Source organism: Nannospalax galili, unplaced genomic scaffold (assembly GCF_000622305.1).
Source record: "Nannospalax galili isolate Female #2095 unplaced genomic scaffold, S.galili_v1.0 scaffold173, whole genome shotgun sequence".
NCBI lineage: Eukaryota > Metazoa > Chordata > Mammalia > Rodentia > Spalacidae > Nannospalax > Nannospalax galili.
Genome location: NW_008334442.1, coordinates 1647481 through 1665753, shown reverse-complemented (window position 1 = coordinate 1665753; position 18273 = coordinate 1647481). Strand labels below are relative to the sequence as shown.

Sequence of the window (18273 nt, the reverse complement as noted above, 5' to 3'; positions counted from 1 at the left end):
AAGTACAGTGAATCATGTAGAAGATAGGATACAAAGGATTGAAGACAAAATAGAAGAATTAGATCATTCAGTCAAGGTCAATGATAAATATTTTTAAAATGTATGAATGACCAGACATGGTGGCACATACCTCAAATCCCAGCACTCAGGAGGCAGAAGCAGGTAGATCTCTAAGAGATTGGGGCCAGCCTGGTCTACATAGCAAGTTCCAGGCAATCTGGGGCAATCAGGAGACCCTGTTTCAAGACGACAGAAAAAATAAATAAATAAATAAATAAATAAATAAATAAATAAATAAAAACATAATGAGAGATGCCCAGTAATTTGTACTCTAAACATATGCCTGAGAGAAATTTATTCAAGAGTCACATCTGAAGTCCTAATGTTTAATCATCAGGTTAGTTGTTTTTACTAAGACAAATTAGAACTGCAATAATTTACCTTAAAGTAAGCGAAGGCCTTTTAAGCTTCTACATGGAGCCTACCTGCAAGTCTAAGTGCCTCTGATATATCTGAAATTTTCCAACAAGTAAATATAGGTCATTCAGCAAAATATATTTACTGTATACTACCATAATAGCTATTTAATTGTTATCATTATGATGCAGATGTATAATGGAAACAGATGTTCCTTTTTCCTTTCAGCAAAGCGCAGGAAAAGCATAAACTTGCTGAGACTGCATGGACTACCACTATCACACAATAGAAGGAAAAGAGACATTAGCACATGACAATATTAGTTTCTACTACACAACTAATTGCATAAAAAGTATAACTTGAGATCATTAAATCAATATAATGTTCAGCACTACAGAAGGGAAACAAATAGATTTGTATAACCAGCCTATTTCACATCTGCAGTTGGGAAAATACTTCTGAGAGACTAAGTACATGCAAATGCTACTGTTGCTTTCAGAGTACAAGGAAAAGAATGTTGTTCCGTTTTCTTTGCTCTGGCAACATAAATTAGAACACTGCATTGACTGAGAATGTTTTTTTCAAAGTACTGGTATAAAGTGGTAGAAGTTTTCTGGAAAAGTTTGGCCATCAACACAAAGAATCCAAAACAGTCTGTACCATCAGTTTAAGTAGCTACTTTTTTCTAATAATATGTTGTGAGTAAATGGCCATGATTAAAGATTTTTTACATGCACAACTTTATAATAATGGGAAATTAGAAATATAATTTCACCAAAAACAGAGCAATGATTAATTAAAGCATATATGTTCAAGCACCATTTAGTCAATATAAATGACAATAATAATAACATCATACTTAAATGCTTGGAGGGAAAAAGGTATGAAGAAAACACAAAACATCATTTCTAATTTTTACAAATTCTCTCTTATGCATAGACACTATCTTTTTAAATCAGAAAATTTTTTTATTTAAACATTATATTTTTCTGTTCTGATAGTCTGTCATTGTTCAAAGTTCCCAAAAAAATTTGAATTAAATGATTGCACACACACACACACACACACACACACACACACACTACTTAAAGTTGTACGCTAGGTTATTTGGTTTCAAAACCTGGCCCCAGAAAGTAAAGCATTTGCTAGTTACATAGATAACATACTTTTTCCTTGTTGGTTACTTACAAATCATAAAACATTTTATGGGACAAATATAAGCACTTATTTGCAGTCTACTAACATGTTGTGTTGTATACCGTCAATTCCAGAATTTTTTCAATTAAAAGCATTTCTAAAGCGAATAAAGTAGCTTATTAATTGCTTTCCTCAGTATGCCAATAAAAATGTTTGCCACAGCTTTCCTAGGACTCTTGGTTTCCTGGTGCTGTTTTTATAAGACGGAGCTGATTTGTCTTAGGCTGTTACTGTCTATTACTTCTAGAAGTCTTGAGAAAAGGTGGGAAGTAGCAAATTCTGGCAATCTGCCTAAAGAGAAATCAATGAAACAAATTAATCCTTCACTGGCTGCAATGACACAGTAATCCATCATTCAGCGCTGCTTTATATACCAAATCAGAGAGCAGAGGAAAGAGCCCTGGGGGACATCACAGACAACAACTTACACCAACACTGGGAAAATACTGGAGGATCAGTTTATTTAAAGAGGATAGATTTCAGCTGATTGCCTATTTCATCAAATAAAGATTTTTCTTCCACAATGTGGCAAACCCAAGAGCCAATGTCTGTATTTTCAGTACTGGCTACCAAATATGTTGGGTGATATTCACAGAAAAAGTACATATTTTTTAGTAATTAGCATTGTTAATTAGTAGGATCAAATATCTCACTAGAATACCTTTTCTGTCCAACTTTCAGGTGTTAGACATGTTCCCTTTTCAGTGGGATTTAACTGTAAATTTACATATAAATCTATAACTTAATGTGACAATTCCTTGTAAATCACATATGAGGTGTTTCTTTACATATCACATGTAACATTTAAGATATATGTAATTTCCCAAGTCCTATGTCAAGTTTAAAGAGTTGAAATTTTTAATTACTTTTTGCAGTGTGAATTTCACCAAGCAAACCAGATAATATAAATAGTATTTTAAATGATAAATAATTATGTTGTTTATAATAGTTGACAGTGCTGAAAGATAAATATTGGGTTTTTTAAGTTAAACTGTTATAATCAATGTGCAACAATACAGTCACACTCAGTATATTTATTTATACTTTTACAAAACGCCAGGGCTAGGGATATAACTCAGTGGCAGAGTGTTAGCCTAGCGTACATGAGGCCTTGGGTTTGGTTTGTAGCGCTGCAAAACAAACAAAAAAGTCATCTAAATTTATGTATTTTTATGCAGAAATCTATGCATATGAGTGTATCTTACTGGGACAATGTATCATAGGCAGAAGCAAGGAGGAGAACTATAAAGTCTCAGTGTGTTACTTTTGTTCCATGCCAGCATTGTTGTAGTTAGTGAAAGGATTTTAAAGACCTAAACAGATCAAAATTTTAAAAAAACAAAACCCAGCAATGTTTCCTGAAATGTTAAAACCCTAAAATACTTGATCATAGATCCAAAACAAAAAATGGGGTTAAATAAATGCTAAACAGTTTTTGAGTGACATCTTCAATTCCAAAGTCTGTGGCCACATGATCACAATTCCTGGCCATGCTGATGCATTTTTAATTCAATTCACAAATCTAGTATTTATTGATTTAATAAGGTTAGGGGAATTACATTGTTGCTGCTACTCATGAACTTTCAGCAATTTAATCTAGTGAAATCTTACAGAGAAATATATACATATATTTTTTTTAGAGATGAGAGCGATGCAAAGAGGTAATAGTCACATAAATATAACTCCTTCACTAACCATGACAGTGGCAAAGGCAAAATCTGTTCTCTTGCAGACTGCTTTGGGCTCTAGACATTTTATTTTACTAAAGATATTGCCCACCAACTGATTGAGCTTACAGTGAAAGGGTTGTAGCACAGTTTTACACATATGCCTTCAAACATGAGGGCAAAAATTGTTGTTCTATACCTAACTTCTAGACTCTGCTTATACATTTGTTTGTTTATTTGTTTATTTTGTTTTGTTTTTTGAGACAGAGTATCCAGCCTGACCCTGAACTCACTATGTAGCCCAGGCTGACCTCAAACTCACGATCCTCCTGAATCTGTCTCCTGAATGCTGGATCCTCATAGACTTTGATACACACACACACACACACACACACACACACACACACACACACACACCTGAGCCCTTTCCTTGCTACCTAACAAGATTTCAAAGAGCTCCTCAGTGACCTCCTTTCTCTGTACCCTAACAAATTCCACATTATTAGCAAACAGGACAGAAGACAAGAGGGAAAATTCACTTTCTGAAAGGCAGTTCTTCAAAAATAGAATCAAAGGAGAAAGGTTTTGAAAGCCAAGTCAGGATCAGAAAAGGACTCAAATCCACCAAAGTTTCTGAAGCAAACACTTGGGGACTATCAGAAAGATTTTTGTGTTGGCTGTACTACTCTGCTTGAGGGTGTATCTCCCCAACCTGGACACCTGGGAAGCATGTTGTGCTCAGCTTCTTTCCTGACTTTGAAGAAAAGGCTAATCTAAGGAGTGGTGCTGCTGCTGGGGTCAGTAAAACTATGCTAATTGTGAGCCTAATTGCTTCAAGCAGTCTTGCCTCTAAACAGGGAGAGCCCAGTTGATGGAGTCAGTCTGTTCCTAATAAAATGAAGAAGCACTGAATTAAATTCCCAAGGAAGGCACTATAAAAGTTTCCACAGTGTAACCAAATGACTTCACCTATGCTATTACCTCTTAGATGACATCTTTGAAAGAAAGCAGACCCCAATTGGGCTCCATATTCATAAATTGGCTGAGCTTAGGCCAGTAAATCTGGATTGATTTAAAAAGGTTTCTTCATCCTTCTAATCAAATGAAGTCATTGTTAATTAGATGCTTTTTGTTAACAATGTCACTTTTCTCCACATTACCTGCTCACACTTGCAGTGCCTCTAGTGCAACACCTGGAGCACCAATCCCCCTGCAGTCAGTCCTCACAACACTTTTGCTAGAGGGTGGTTCTCAACCCCTGTCTGAAGGAAGGTTGCTATTCAGTGTATTCGTGTACAGTACATACCATCTCCTTAAATTGAGAGGTTATAAAGCAATCTCTGGAAACAGGCTTGAGATGTAGTTTCCAAAGTTGCTTTGTTGTTGTTGTTGTTGTTTTTTTTCTTTTGTTTTATGAACTGCAACTTTGCCTGTGTTGTCCCTGCCTTGGAGATGGATGCTTTAAAACAGAAGGGGACAATGGGATGGCTCAGAGGATAAAGATGCTTGCAACTAAGCCTGATGTCCTGAGTTCCATCACCATGGAAGGAGAAATTTGTATACAGAAAGTTGTCCTCGAAACTCAACAGGCATCAGAGAGAGCATCTACACATCTACACACACACACACACACAAACACACACACACACACAGACACACAGAAAAAAAAAAGAAAAGAAAAGAAAAGAAAAGAAAAGAAAAAAAAAAACCAGAAGGCTACAGCTAACTTCCACCAGTTTTCCAGCTTCCGAAACCCAAGACCTTCCCTAAAATAGAAAATGGAGTTTGAGGTTCTCCGGCCCATTGTAGTTCAGTTAACTAAAAGCCACTGACTGCCCCAAACAGGCAAATTGTCAGGCAACCCCTGTGATGTGATAGATTCAGCATTCTGGCCAGTGCCAGACCAGTGTAAAAAAGGAAGACTTGCAACAGCAGCTCCCCTCACGTGCGTGGATTGCTAACCCTTACAGGCCTGCGCTGCTGGGGCAGTGCTTGTTCCCTCAGGCCCATTCCCCGGCCTTTGCTACAATGACCAGAGAGTCCAAAAGGCCAGTGAAGCCCCAAGCGCCTGCCTGGCCAGTGCTCCTTCCTGAACCCCCTGCACAGGTTCTGGCCTTTGTCACCGCGCCCACCCAGGTTGGCGGCCTCTGGGCGGCAACTGAGGCCCAGCCCCTGCAGCATGCACTCATGTCCAGCCCTGACCCTCGAGGCATGTGGGTCTCGCTCCTGCTGCTCCTGCTGCTCCTGTATCATGAAACTTAGAGCTACATGGAGAAAGGGCCACAGTGGCCCCTATAAAGTAGCCTCGACCGCCAAGAGAAAAATTTGTCCCAAGGACCTGCCTTTATGGGGTGAGGAGACACAGGAATAAAGACCCAGGATTGCAGTGAGAAAGGGCCTGGATTTGCCTGTAGCGCAGTGGGCCGCACTGATTCATGCTTCATGAGGACGAGGGAGCACCAGAGGCACCTCAGAACCTCTGTGGCCCAAAGCATTAGTCCTTCTGGAAAGCCCTGGTCAGAACTGCCCTTCAGACAGGCCCCCGGTTCCATCCTGGGCTAGGAGACCGTTCTGAGCAGGAGTCACCTGCCAGGGCAGGAACTGGGGCCTGAGGCCTTGTTCCTAACTCCAAGGACCTGAGAACCATGCAGGGTCCTAGGAACCAGCTCGCCATCCTGCCTGGCTTATGGATGCTGAGGGATCAGGAGCTTAACCGCTAATTATGCTGATTTTCTGAAGATACACTGAGGGCAGAACCACTCCAGGTGCGGTTGAGACAGTAGAAGGACAAAACCATACCAAGAAATACACCAAGAGTTAGGATTCTTAATTGCATGTCTTCTGCTCCTTGACCTCGAAGATTTCCCACTATGGAAACCTATACTCCTTCACAAGAGGGTTTGGGAAAACCATTTTCTTGGGATTCTTCCCTCCCTGTTATGTGTACTTAAGGAGAAAAGTAGACAATGGCTGCAGCCTAGACACCTGCGATCTCTTAAAGCAATAAAATCTGGTTGATGATTGTAGTCATTTCTCCTTCGGCTTCCAGAGGGAGCTAAACCCTGAAGCGTTAAGGTTATTCCTCTCCAAAGTCTGGAACAAGAGCTTTGAAAGAAAGAAAGAAGAAAGAAAGAAAGAAAGAAAGAAAGAAAGAAAGAAAGAAAGAGAAAGAGAGAGAGAAAGAAAGAAAGAGAGGAGGGAGGGAGAGAAAGAAAGAAAGAGAGAGAGAAAGAAAGAAAGAAAGAAAGAAAGAAAGAAAGAAAGAAAGAAAGAAGAAAGGAAAAAGAAAACTGCTACGGATCTTACTGCCATCCATATCCTGGGGAGGTTCTCTCACAAACAGGACGATCCGATTTTTGCCCCTTTTCATTTAAGTGCTTGTGTGAGCCTAAGTTCTTTGCCTGAGCCTGGTGAAGCACTCCTTTGGCCCGCCAGAGATTCAACTAGAATTGAGTACAGGGAAATCAGGCAAAAGAAAGGGGAGCTGCTGGGGAGACAGCTGTGAGCAGAGGCTGCCAAAAAGGTAGCTGCTCAGGGGTTGTCCTGACCAGGCTTCAGGACCCGCCTCCAAAGCAGGTAAATCCTGATGGGTTCTGCCTCGGGGATCAGGACAGACTCGGCCTGAATACCACCACGTGCTCAGGGCTGCTGTACTCCTGCACTGTTTGGGGGCGGTTTGAGCGCATGCACACAGTCACTCGGACGCGTGCTTCTCGGTCCCCGCACTTGGGGCCCTTCTAAGGTTGTCCTGACTGCGGAACTTTGCGAGTTCCCTCAGAACACTGAGGTTTGACGATTTCGCTCGCTCTAGATGAGAGGTCGCTCTAGCCTGGGAGGCCAAGAAGGCAGAGGCTCCAGGCATGAGGCCATCCAGCGCCTAGGAAGGGACAGCATCTTCCTGGGTTCTCCCTGTCACTGGTCAACCCTCCCCCGCTTCCCTACAGCTACGTGAAAAAGCCTTGCCCCACCGACCTGTGCGCCCTTGTCGGCTCCGACACTGGCACCTCGAGGTACAAACAGCACCAGCTCACTTCTCCAGCCTTGAGATCCTTACCTCCCCGCTTCCCACACACCCCACCGAGCGATGACTCGCGGGTGTTTGAGGTGGCTGTTGTTCTTTTAAAAGTATATTAAAGGATCATTGGCGTCTCCCCGTCAAGTCATTACGCCTTTATCCCCATCAATTAACCACACCTCAGAGGACTGCTATTAAGAGCTAAATTGAGCTGCAGAAGTAGGTATCCCGTTTCAGGCAGATGTTGTTATCTCCCGCTGAGAGGCGCGGCCGGCGGGGCCCTACCCTTAGCTACCCGCTACTGCCAAAGCGCCGCTGGACCAGGCTGACAGCGCGCCGCGGGGGAGGCTGAAAGGGAGGTCGGCGCCTCAACAAAGCCCTGGTGCTAAAGGAGCTAGGAGTGGGGTCAACCCGACCCTAGCCCCTCGCGCTCAAGTGCTGTGAACATCAATGGCAAGTCTTTCCAGAGTTGTGTGACACCAAGAGCTAGCCGTGCGTTTTTGCGCGGAGAGGTGGAGAATATCTGTTAATACTCCGCTCCCAGCTGGTGATCAGAAGCAGGAGGTTGCGATGGAAAGGGCAAACTAGCGAGTATGGTTAGTAGTCCTCCTATACCCCTCTTCATCTTCCTGTGTTTCCAACCTCCTTCCCTAGTAGCAGGTCCCCAGAACCCAAGAACTTCTCCTGCATAAAGGCGCGGTACTGTGGGGATGAGGGAGTTGGAGCTAGAGACTCCGGAACAGAAACGTGCGTTTAAGACAAAGACATCTGATTTGGGACTCCAGTGCCTTTTTAGCCAGATGTATCTTTCCACTCTTTCTCACTCCAGTCACCTCAGACTCTTGAGGCACCACTGTCTCCCGCAGCTGGGAGACCTTGGAGTGCTGAGAAAGGGACGAAACAAAGAGACGTGGGCCTTACTGCAGTTACCGGGCTTTCCTCCCGACAGTGTCCACAATAAATTTAGCCAAAGCTAAAGAAGATTAATTTCCCAACATAATCCAATTAAAAGATTTTCAAAGTAATCTTTTACGAAAATGGGGGTGGCGCGGGGGGGAGAAAGTGTGCTGCTAACAAGGAGACTGGTTTTGATGATAGTGATTTATCTCCCCTTAGCTCTGCTCGCACCGGACGCTTGCTCTTCTGCACCGCGGTTTGACCAAAGCATCCGGTTGGCGCCTCCAGTCCAAAAACCTTCGCCATTCTTTAAAGACCGCCATCAAGCAGAGCAACCTGGGCCGGAAAGAAAGTGTAAGGGCCTGAGGTTGCTTACAAGCACCGCGGACTTTTTTAAGTGCTATTAGATTTATGGCCTCTTTTTCGACGCCCATCCAGAGTAATTAGCACATATGTTCTAAATAGATGATAGTTTTGTGAGCAATAAAGCAATTACCCATCGTTGGAGCTGACAGTTCCTCCAACTAAACTCCAACCAGCAGCTAATTGGAAAAGTCATTTCAGCTACATTGTCTGCAATTAGTCCTGCTAAACTACTACACCCCAACTTGCTGGTTTGGGGTTAATTTATTCAGTGTTAAATTTGCATGGACAAGCCTTTGCCACAAAGGGACTTGCCTTTTGCCCCTTTGGACTGCACTCAGGGACTCAAGGAGCAAGTGAGAGTTAAACAGCTGATATTTGGGGACCAAGGTGGCTCCAGGACCAGGAGGGAGGTGCCCTACCCAGTCTCATTTTCAAGGTCAGTGTCCATCAGCCAGAACACCAACAGAGAAAGCCATTGTTTCTCCTGCTAAGCAGTAACCAGAAGAAACCACTCAGTCGGTGCTTCCAAAACCTTCACTAAAAAATTAAAATTAAAGCACAGAGGAAGCAACTGGATTCTGAACCACATCTCTCATGCTCACACCCGGTCATGACCTGGGACCATCCCCACCATCCAAGGGATAAATACAGATTAAATTACACTGGCAAAGACCAGTTCTGAGCCCTCATCAGGAAGAAGCAGCCTCCAATTCCCAGTGTGTTCTGGGAAAGAAAAGCCTAGAAAGGTCGAGAAGCCTAGCTTCTACCTCTTCGTGGCTCTGAGCACAAAGCCACACCCCCCTTTGAAAGTGAGGTTTCTCCAAAACTTTTAATTTTTTTCTTTGTTGCTTTCTTTTTCCCTCTTTTTCTCCCTTCATCTTTTTCTTCCTTCTTTCTTAAAAGTTAAACCCAACAGGTCCTGGATTTATGCACACCGAGTGGAAACAATGTGTTAAATGTTGGATTGACATGGATTGACACCCCACTGAAGATTCCAAATATCCACTGCTAGGATTCTTCTTCATTTAATCTTTAATGGATTGGGCAGCCCCTATGATCCTATTCACCAGAAAACCCAGGAAATGTGTCAGCTGGGGTTCAAACTCATGGGCGGGAAGGAAGGGAGTTAAAGAGAGATTAATCTGCCCCCACCCAACCTCTAAGGTTAGAGCTACAAACTCAGTAGGCTGGTGGTAGGAGCTGGTCAGCTGGAGGTCTCAGCCCCTACAGCCAAGGGTCTCTGGGATCTGTATCAGGCAACAGAGAGGCTAGCCGGTTGAGATGAGAACTTGTAGCCCTGGTAACGGAGTATTCCCTTAAAGGAATTTATAGCAGTGTCCCAGGCTCTGGGAGCAATGTGAATTCTGCTTAGAAGAACATGGAGAAGGGGGGGGGGTGCTTGCTAAGAGGTACAGCGCAGTGCTTTCAGTCCTAGAAAACAATGTCCTTTTCTGGGTCTATCACACACTTTTTAAAGAAAATGTAAAGAATATGTTTTGAATGACATTTTAGTCAGCCTGAGACTTACTAAAGTGATTCTAATTTCAAAATAAGTTGTGATCAATTATCAGCTTCAAGGATCTGAAGATACGTATCTAAAAAAAGAAAAACTTTTCAACTGCCTAATGTTCCGCTCTTGTTTTCCACTTATTTATTGTGCTCTGGCTAATTGAATTCAAAGTGAAAGAAATTGAAAGTAAAGGTCTCTGTTACCACTATATTCCACCTGTCATAGAATCTCCAGTCTCTGAAGAGAATCCCTCCATCAGGGGACTTCCAGTTGAAAACGAAAGGAAATAAAATAAAAATGACTTTTCTAAAAGGTTGATCATTGTGTTCTCAATTTTTGGTTTTTAAAAGATTTGGCTGTTGCCCAGAAATTGAAGACCAGAAAAAGCTTAAGGGAGAGTCAGCTGAAAGTATCACCCGATGTGGTGGAGAATTTAAAATGTACACGTGTCTGCATATGTATCCATACAGTAAAATAACCCACCCACTCTGAGACATATATGTATACATCCATGCACCCTAAAACACACTAATCTCATATGTGCCGAGATACAGTTCTCTGCAAGCTCAGCCAGCCGTCCGGATACATGTATTCACTTCTGGAGTAAAGGCATTTTTGTTGCTCCCATAGTTTCTTTCCATTAAGAGCGATTAGATGATGTCTATTCAAAGTTGCTGATCCAGAGAGAAAATAAGAGTAGATAAAAGGAGATTTCAAGTGACCTCCTCATCCCTTTCACACCAACCTGAGCCCTAGAATAGCCTAGGATCAGCCAACACAAAAGCCCTTTACTTTCTCTTTTCAGCTTCAGAAGATTTCATGCAAGGGGTTAACAATAAAACATAGAACTACCCTGAGTTTTGTTAGATCATGCATTTGGAATACTTTATTAACTTCTCCCATTGATGAGCTACATGGATTTCCACATCTGAAATGGGCAAATAAAATATAGCTTAACGTAGGGCATAATTATTTACTATTTCATTTGGCTTGTATCAGTGATGCACTGTGTACATCCTTTTACATTTAAGCTTTACCTAAACCCCTCTCCCCTCAATGATAAAGGACACTGTAATAAACATATCTCTCTGCTGACAGTTTAGAAGGAAATCTTAGATCTACTATTTTGATAGGTTTCTGGGTGGTAAATACAACTGCAATATGACTGCAGTTACCAGCAGATTTGCTGGGGGTTTCCCAGCCGCTAGTTTAGGCCATAGTCAGTGAAGAAAATGGCATTAAAGATTTAAACACATTCAAGCAGTCTTTTGTCAGTGAAATGTCCAACTCAGATCTACTTCTGATGGGCTAATCCTGTAGTAGAAGAAATAGGTGCTCTGACAGGTAACTATTAAGGGAAATGATTATATAGTGCAGTTGATTGTATTGTCAGGATAATCTAACAACCTTCAAACTCATTTCAAAACTTTTCATCCAAACCAACCCATTTTCTCTGGGAAGAATAGCCATGCAGCTATTCTTCAGTCAAGTTGGGCATTTAAAGTAAAGAAATATGTTTTGCAAAGTTAAAGCCTCTCATTGTCTCTTTCTTTTTGCATAAATATGCTTAAATAGCCAAGACTTGGCTTTTGCAAAAGGTAAATATTTGGCCCTGGCTTTACTGACATACTAGAATATACTTTTTTTCCTCAAAAAAAAACTTGATTTACATCTGAAGGTCAGCACTTAGTTTGCTCTCCTGCCATCCTCCTAAGGTTGTTAGTCCTGGGCCCTCTAACTGAAAGTCCAGACATAAATGGGGTGTCTCCCTTATCTTTCCCAAAACATGTTTGTTTTTTTTAAAGGCTAGTTTGAGATAGAAAACTAAACCACTTACTAAGGTAAAGTACTTATCACTCAGCTTTTTGACTCAAAGGTGACAAAGAATAAGTGCCTGGGCTACCAGAGTGACAGTGAGCACCAAAGCCTGCTAGTTCTATGGCTCATTGAACCATATAGATAGGTTAAGTAAGAGTAGTCAGTCCAGCAGAAGCCCAAATCCTACCCTGGCCTTTCCACCATGGCTTTCATGTTAACAGAGGAAGAACTTTTTACAGCTGGGCAGCTATAGGCAGACTGAACACAATCTTGAGAATGGGAGAGAGATGTCTGATTTAGGCTGGGACATTTTGTTTGGTTTGTTTTTAGTTTAGTAACCACAAAACATTATGTGAACTTTCCTGAACCTCTCTTCACCCTCCATCCTTCCCCTCCCAAATATCATGCTAAATACATCTCCTTCAACTGTATTCTTCCTGGCTTTAATCTCATGCTAGGGGAAACCAATTTATTTAGTACCTTTAAAATAAGCTCTTTGGGAAAGGTCTGCATCAAGATCAGAGGAATTGACCTCTCAGTAGTTGCAAGCATGTTCATCACTCCACATGAGCTTGATAAGACAGCGTTATTTCTGTCCTGTGGTTTCTCTAAACAGAGTAATACTGTTTTAACGACTTAAGGGTAAAGAAGAGGTATACAAGATAATTTTACATACATATCTAGTCATTTGTAGGTCCTCGTGGCTTTTGAGCTAGAAGTACAAAATATTTTTGCAAAGCTACTTTTGTTCAGTGTGGCTTAGCAATACCTAAAGTGTATATGGTATCTTTCTGAAGAGCAAAATGCCATACGAAAGAGGCCAAAGGATTAGTGAAGAAGGGTTCAACCCAATTCCTACACCGTAAGAAAAATGTCAATGTTATGCTAATGGGGTAAAAGGCCACTTATACTCCGACTCTGGGGCCTGGACCACCAGTTCACACTATGCCCATATAGTGGGCAATCACAGATTCTACTTCTCTCTTCTCCCCCCAGATTACAGCTATTTACTGGCTGCCTGACTGGTAGAGAACAAGTGTTGTGTGGCAAGCTTTTAAAAAAGTGATTAACACCCAACCATGATGCTAGAAGCCCACAATGGGTGTTGTAAGATTACTGCTTAATTCCTCTCCCCAAATGGAAGGCACCTTCTCATTGCCTCAGGGGGAGGGGGCTTGCACCGTAGACTTCCAGTGCATTGAGCAGGTCTGTGGGAACTAGCAGGGTGGAGGGAGACTCCAAAAAGGCCTGGGAGGCCCTCAGGATCCCCAAACCAGCCTAACCATAAGTGACCTTGGAGAAAGCAGAGCCCCAGTGTCTCCCCCACCACCTCACCAGGTCTGGATGGCAAAGTAGACAAAGTACTGAGGCAAGGGCTATAATGAGTACCAGTCGAATAACACATTCAAGTTCAATTTAACTTTCCCAGGGTGCTGGGTAGTATGGGGCCAACAGCCTGGGTGAGAAGAGAAGAGGGAACATCTGAAAAAGGACAGAGGGGTGAGAAAGGGGTGGAAATTGTTACTCCATTTTCTGCAGCTGAGCGTGCCTGGACATGTGTGGAGTTTCACAGTTTGAGGACTCAGGTGCCCTTGAAAAAATATGATCATTTTCCATCAGATGCCCTGTCCAACAACAGATATTAGGCCCAGGGATGAGTATGCCAAGTTGGACTGGTATCAAACAACAGCTTTGAACAAAGAGAGCCAGGGCTTCCCAGGACATAGGCTGACCCCTCAGGACCTCCACAGAAGCCATTTCCCTGGAGACAGGACTGTGAGCACACGTGGTGTGCAACTGCTTTCAGGAGCACAAGGATCTCCAGGAGAAATTGAGTGCTGCTGTCCTAAAGACCGGCAAAGTCCCTCCTCAAAAAGTCTCGATTTCACCCTGGCCCCTCTCAGCAAAGAAGTGGAGACACTAGACCCAAAAGACCACAAACAGTTCCACCTTTCCAAAAAGCCTAAGGCTTCCGCTGCTGTGGGCACCACTAACAAGCAGCCGCCCACCCCTACTCCTAGAGCTAGGGCTGGGAACTGCAGTTCCCTCCTTCGCAGAGGAATGGCAGCCTAGCCTGAGGCCTGAAGCGGCGGGCCCCCACCCCTCCCGGGGTCACTTTGGGTCCCAGAGGTCTTTTTTGCTAATTTGGAAGCTGGGGGGGGCGCGAAGAGCCCACAGTGAGGATGGGTGGGCGCTGTCTCTCCCATGGAGTCTCAGCTGGTCCTGCAGCTTTGTTTCAGGACCTGACCCCACCATCCCTTCCAAGCAAGGCTGACTCAATCAAGCCTCGGGCACGGTCCCGGGGGTCAGCTCCCCGGGCCACCCCACCCCAGACGCCAGCCCTGCCCGCCCTCTGACGCAAATGCGCGCCCCTGCCCCGCGCCGGGGTTGGGGGAGCGCTCCAGTTGGTTTTAATAGAAGCCCTTTCTTACGCGCGCGCGCGCGCGCGCGTACACACACACACACACACACACACACACACACACACACACACACGGTCCCACCCCTGGGAGGCGACCCCCTTCCGGCCCCCAGTCCGCCAGGCGCAGCGCGTGGAGTCTGGCTCTGCTACCCCAGACACCGATGCTCTTGCGTGGCCGCCGCAGGTTCTCCGGTTGGAAGAACCGCTGATGTCCCTTTTAATCCGCTGACACTATCGCCCACATCAAGCAGGCAACATCGATTGCCTTATATTGCAAACGGCGACCGCAGGTGGGCGGCCGAGCCGAGCTCCGGAGGTTGTGGCCACAGCCAGGCTTGAGTGCCAGTGCCCTGGCCAGTGGGCTCCACCGCAGAGCCCCAGCTCTGCACGCTCCGGGATGGCGGCGCGAAAGCTAAATCTGACGCGGTCCCAGGTCCCCTGCCCCTGCAGCCATTTCCCGCCCGCGGTGGGGGTAGGCTAATGGCTGGGGGGGGGGTTGGATTTGAATTGATGCTGGGTAGGCAGGATCCTCACTCCACCGCGGTGCAGCGGCTGGATGGAGCGGCTGGGCGATAGCATCTCCAGACCAGGCCTGGCGCAAAGTTCTCCTGGTCCTACCTTGGCTGCAGTGACTCCATTTCTAGCCTTCGGAGGCCGCGCAAACTGAGAATGCCTTTCTGCCTGACCACGTTACCAACCCCCAAATCAAAAGAAACGATCATCATTGTGTTACTTGCCTGGTAGGGCAGGACTTGGCCAAGTCTCGCTTCTGGTGCCCACGACGCACAGTCCGGGGTCCGAGGGAGGCTGGGCGGGCGGACCCGGCGTCCAGCAGGCCTTAGCTTCCCTGAAGCTTCTCTCTCTCTCTCTCTCTCTCTCTCTCTCTCTCTCTCTCCCCTCTCCCAGCTTCCTCTCTCTGCCTGCTCCTTCTGCTCTGACTCCCTGCCTCTGACTGTATGGGGGATTAAAATTGAGAATTTCTATATAAACAGCGCGTGCTCTCCCCCTCTTCCTCCTCCTTTCTGCCTTCTTTTCTGCCTTTCTTATTTTCCTGAGGGGAGTGTTTTTAATCGTATCAGTTTCACCTGTAAACTGACCAGGAATCGTGATCTGTACATTAGGGCTTAGCCGCTAGGGCCAGGAGCCTGTGCCACCCGGTCCCTCCTCTCCATCAGTAGCCTACAATGGGCCGCCGCCTGCGGAGTGCAGGCTCCATTATTGGAGTTCGAGGGGGCAGTAGGGCAGCCTTTATTCTGATCTTTTAAAATGATCACTGGTTCCCGAGAACAAGAAGCGCAAAGCCTCCCCCAAACACGCGCTGTTTTCCAAACCCCTCCCTGGGGAGATTTCAAGTGGGACCGAGTATTTAAAAGCAAACCCTACCTCTGTCAATACAGCATGGCCATTTACTTCCACCTTTACCTGAGGGCGTGTTGGAGCTCGGAACGCTCGAGTAGAGACAAACTTTTACGCTTTCTGGAGTCAAGGGGTGGGCTGGCAAGAGCGACTCCCACTCCCGGCGGCGGCAGCGGCTTTGTCACTCCGCCGCTCCGCTCGCGCCTGAGTCTGCCTAGGGGAGCGATCTTAAAACGAAGGGGGGTGCGAGTGTGGGATTGGAGAATATGTAACTAATAGAAGTATCGTTTTCCCCCAGTACGATCTTTCAAGGAAAAAAAAAAATCCATTGAAAGAATTTTCAAAGTGCTGTCTTCGTTTGGAGAAAAGGCACAGGCTGCCTGGGGAGGGGAGGGACTGGGCTGCGTGCCTCCCGGGATCGGCTCCCGTCCGCTAGGTGGCAGCCAGAGCTAGCGATTCCTGCAGCCCCGCGGCGGGACCCGCTCCTCCGCCGGCCCCTCCTTCTGCGACCAATCACCTTCGGGAATGGGGTCTCAGTGCCCTCTCAACACACAGCCTCTCTCTCCTCTCTCTCTCTCTCTCTCCCTCTCTCTCCCTCTCTCTCTCTCTCTCTCTCTCTCTCTCTCTCTCTCCCCCCCCCGTTCGTTTGCTCTTTTCCTGGGACTCTGACTTGACTGCACTAACTGCCCCCCCACGGCAAAATGAGAACTTACTACATTTTTATTAATAAGTATTGAAGCATTGTTTGGAGTTGGAACATCCTAGGGATAAAAAATGATGAAGAAGAAAAAATGGTATTCATTGGAAACTTTATTTTAAAATCATTTTGGAGATGAATAGGAACCGTCGATTCGGATCGAATTTGTGGCAGTAGCAATGAGTTCATGAGAATGCTTTGTCGTAATTAAACGTTTAAAACTATGATAGACTAAGGAGCAAAAAAATGGGAGACTTTATTTTTTAAAAAAAAGCAATGTAAAATGAGCAGAATCTAGACTAGAATTATGTTTAATGTGAAAGAAGAAAAATCTAAACCTAGAGAATTCACAAATCATTAAAATTGTGGGGTTTCATTCTTATTAATTTTTCCTAACGTTTTCAATGACACACTTTAGGCTCATAAAATTCTATTTTAAAAACTTTTCAGGAGACATAAAAATAATTTCCTTCTCATTCTCGTTTTTTTCCCATCGCAGCATATTCCCCTCATCGTCCCTTCCCCCTCGGGGTGTGTGTGTGTGTGTGTGTGTGTGGTGTGTGACCATACACGACCCATACTAATCAGGTCTCAGAGTAAATAGCAGCGCAGGGCGATCTCAATGTAAATTGCGCTTGTCAGAAGCACGCCCCCCCCTTACTTTCTCTCCTCCTCCCCTCGACATCCCAGACTGTAGGTAGCTAAGAGGGAGGAGGGAAAAAAAAAAGAAAGAAAGAAAGAAAAAGAGGAGGGGGGAGGGGCTCTTCAACCAATGGCGTGCAGGAGGCTTGGCTAACCTTAGCCTCCCATTTTCTCTCTCCCCCCATTCAGGGCTCTGACCAGTCAGTCGCCTTTGATTATCAGTTGCCAGCAGCCCTTCTCTTGGCTCCTTGACACGAGCTCCATATAAGGCAGCGATCTCCATAGAAACGTGTCAGTTTCAATAGTAGTGTCAAAGTTCACTATATACAGACATTCGCGCAGATCCCCCTTTCGGAAACATTGCTCTGAGAGTCCTCCCGTTTAAACGCATTCAATTTTTGGTTCTCTCTCTCTCTCTCTCTCTCTCTCTCTCTCTCTCTCTCTCTCTCCCTCTCTCTCCCTCTCCCTCTCTCCCCTCTTTCCCCTCTCCCTCTTTCCTCTTTTTCTCTCCTCTCTCCCTCATCTCCTCTCTTACCCACTCTTCTCTCGCCCTCTCTCCCTTCTTTTTCTTACATTTTCTACTAGTTGTTTCTCCTTCTTTCTTTCCCTCCTCTCCCTCCTCCTTTTCTTTCACTCCATTCCTGCATTAGAGAGAGGGCTAAACTTAAAAAAAAAAGGGAGGAGGAGGAGGAGGCGGCACCCCTTCGTATTCTTATCGTTATTTTATACATATATGATTTTCTTTTGGAGGGAGGGTGTTGGTTCCCGGCTGAAGAGCACTTATTTAAAATACTAAAAAAAGAACATTTTTGGGCGATCTCCAGGGTTTTTTAAACTAGCTCTGTGTGTTATAGCAGAAGAAGAAGGAGCAAGGAAGAGGAAAAGAAGAGGACTCTTTATTCGACCTACTTTGGATGTCTCTCTCGCTTTCTCTTTTTCCTTTTTTCTCGAGTATTTTCTTCTGATTTTTATTTTTCTCTATTTCGCTGTGAATTCGTCGCCGGCGTGAATTATTCCGAATTTTTCTCCCCCTTCCGTCACCTCCCGCAAGAAGAAGGCAGAGAGAGCCCGGCGCCACCAGCACAACAAAAAGCAAAGTGTGCGGTCTTCCTCGCCCACCGGCTCCCGCTCTCCAGCGCTGCCTTCCTGAATGGCTGGCTGCGTCCGGCCCTGGACCTGGCCCCCCGACACCCGCGCTCCCTGATCCTCGCCTGCAGCCTCGCCCCGCGTCCTGCTCTGATCACCCCGCTCCCGGCACTCCGGAGCCGG

The 18273-nt window shown here is 45.1% G+C and overlaps 1 long non-coding RNA gene across 6 annotated transcripts in view; it reads right to left on the bottom strand.

Annotated features, from left to right (window-relative positions):
* LOC103731026 overlaps window positions 1-16257 on the bottom strand; it is a 131504-nt gene extending 115247 nt beyond the window's left edge. For 4 of the 6 annotated variants that reach the window (XR_607118.3, XR_607120.3, XR_003848891.1 and 1 more), the window contains exon 1: window positions 15693-16247. This is a non-coding gene — a long non-coding RNA (uncharacterized LOC103731026). Of the gene's footprint in view, window positions 1-15692 lie in introns of all 6 variants that reach the window. The other 2 variants (XR_607119.3, XR_003848892.1) reach the window with 1 other exon arrangement.
* Window positions 16258-18273: the final 2016 nt, after the last annotated feature.